This window comes from Herpailurus yagouaroundi, unplaced genomic scaffold (genome assembly GCF_014898765.1).
Source record: "Herpailurus yagouaroundi ecotype Mexico unplaced genomic scaffold, PumYag 67555, whole genome shotgun sequence".
NCBI lineage: Eukaryota > Metazoa > Chordata > Mammalia > Carnivora > Felidae > Herpailurus > Herpailurus yagouaroundi.
This window is the reverse complement of record NW_024420361.1, coordinates 1152782-1155443: the sequence shown is the minus strand read 5'-3', so window position 1 is coordinate 1155443 and position 2662 is coordinate 1152782.

Here is a 2662-nt window from a genome sequence, read left to right as displayed (position 1 = left end):
AAGCCATTCTAAAGGGAGCGCATATTTTTGTTCTCTTGCAGAGGCCACTAAGATAAATTTGGATATCTTAGCCCTGTGGCTTTATGTTTTGGGGAAAATATCGAGAGGTGTTCTAATGCCTTGTTGATTTTATCTAATCCCTTCAGTGGGTCATATCCCTTGGCACACATTATATTTTTACTTCGAGTAGATACAGATGGGATATTAATATATGCACTCCATTGTTGAAGTAAATCTCTACCCCATAGATTAATGGCAATGTTAGCCACATAGGGTTTGAGAGTTGCTATCTGATCCTTGGGTCCTTCACATCTCATAATCTGTTGACTTCTTTTTATTCCCCCTAAGAAGCCAAGTCCTGTAAAAATTAAAAGTATGTTTTCAACAGGCCAAGATGAAGGCTAAAACTTTTCAGATATGATGGTAACGTCAGCTCCAATGTCTACTAATCCTATAAAAGATTTATTATTAATTTTAAGATTTATTTTGGGTAAGGATCTTTCAAAAAAGTTTGCCAATATAATTGTTTTCTAGGATTGCCAAAACCTTCAGGTCTGGTAATGGATTGTTTTGGCCTTCTATATAAGGAAGAATAAGTAATTGAGCAATTATGTCTCCTGGTTGAATAGTATAAGGGTTATTGGCCGATATCAAACTTGAATTTCCTTTTCATAATCACAATCAATAACACCAGAATGCACATGAACACCTATAAGTATCAGACTACTCTGTCCAAAAATAAGGCCTATTGTGCCTTTCTCCAAAGGCCCATATTTAATAATTAGTGTTTTAGCATTTTATCTCATTAGATATCCAATGAATTTATCTCAATTCATCATGCAAACAAAACTTAAATGTTATAGGTTACCAAAGACTTTGAAAGTTATCTTAACAATTACCCACGAAAATTATGAGGCATATAAAGTTAACCATTACTTTAAGTCATCCTTTTGTTAACAGATTGTAACAGACATAACGTGAGTTTATTTGACCTTTAATAAACTTTAGTAAAATACAGTTCTATATTTAATGTTGATAACTTTAAAAACAAATCCAACAAATTTAAATTAGTTTAAATAGTATATATGTATTATTTACCATTTAAATCCTGGGAAGTTTGTTAAAACCTTAGGAAGTTATCATAAAACATATCCTAAATAGGATTATAAATAATTAAAAATCTTAAAATTTTATTTATTAACCAAAGTGGCAATAAAAGATCCTAAATGCGAATGTACATTATTTAGTTCTTTTTTTATTTTCCATTTTTATTAAAAGATTTTTGATAATATTTTTATACTCTATTTTTTACTGTTTTGTAAATTTTTTAAATTCTATTTTACTTTCATTATTTCTATTTTATTTATTTTTATTTTTTTTCAATATTTGAAATTTATTATCAAATTGGTTTCCATACGACACCCAGTGCTCATCCCAACAGGTGCCCTCCTCAATACCCAACACACACCTTCCCCTCCCTCCCACCCCCCATCAACCCTCAGTTTGTTCTCAGTTTCTAAGAGTCTCTTATGCTTTGGCTCTATCCCACTCTAACCTCTTTTTTTTTTCTAACCCTCCCCCATGGGTTTCTATTAAGTTTCTCAGGATCCACATAAGAGTGAAAACATATGGTATCTGTCTTTCTCTGTATGGCTTATTTCACTTAGCATCACACTCTCCAGTTCCATCCACGTTGCTACAAAGGGCCATTTTCATTGTTTCTCATTGCCATGCAGTACTCCATTGTGTATATAAACCACAATTTTTTTTTTATCCATTCATCAGTTGATGGACATTTAGGCTCATTCCATAACTTGGCTATTGTTGAAAGTGCTGCTATAAACATTGCGGTACAAGTGCCCCTATGCATCAGCACTCCTGTATCCCTTGGGTAAATTCCTAGCAGTGCTATTGCTGGGTCATAGGGTAGGTCTATTTTTAATTTTCTGAGGAACCTCCACACTGTTTTCCAGAGTGGTTGCACCAATTTGCATTCCCACCAACAGTGCAAGAGGGTTCCCGTTTCTCCACATCCTCTCCAGCATCTATAGTCTCCTGATTCGTTCATTTTGGCCACTCTGACTGGCGTGAGGTGATATCTGAGTGTGGTTTTGATTTGTATTTCCCTGATAAGGAGTGACGCTGAACATCTTTTCATGTGCCTGTTGGCCATCCGGATGTCTTCTTTAGAGAAGTGTCTATTCATGTTTTCTGCCCATTTCTTCACTGGGTTATTTGCTTTTCGGGTGTGGAGTTTGGTGAGCTCTTTATAGATTTTGGATACTAGCCCTTTGTCTGATATGTCATTTGCAAATATCTTCTCCCATTCCGTTGGTTGCCTTTTAGTTTTGTTGGTGGTTTCCTTGGCTGTGCAGAAGCTTTTTATCTTCCTAAGGTCCCAGTAATTCACTTTTGCTTTTAATTCCCTTGCCTTTGGGGATGTGTCGAGTAAGAGATTGCTACGGCTGAGGTCAGAGAGGTCTTTTCCTGCTTTCTCCTCTAGAGTTTGGATGGTTTCCTGTCTCAAATTCAGGTCCTTTATCCATTTTGAGTTTATTTTTGTGAATGGTGTGAGAAAGTGTTCTAGTTTCAACCTTCTGCATGTTGCTGTCCAGTTCTCCCAGCACCATTTGTTAAAGAGACTGTCTTTTTTCCATTGGAT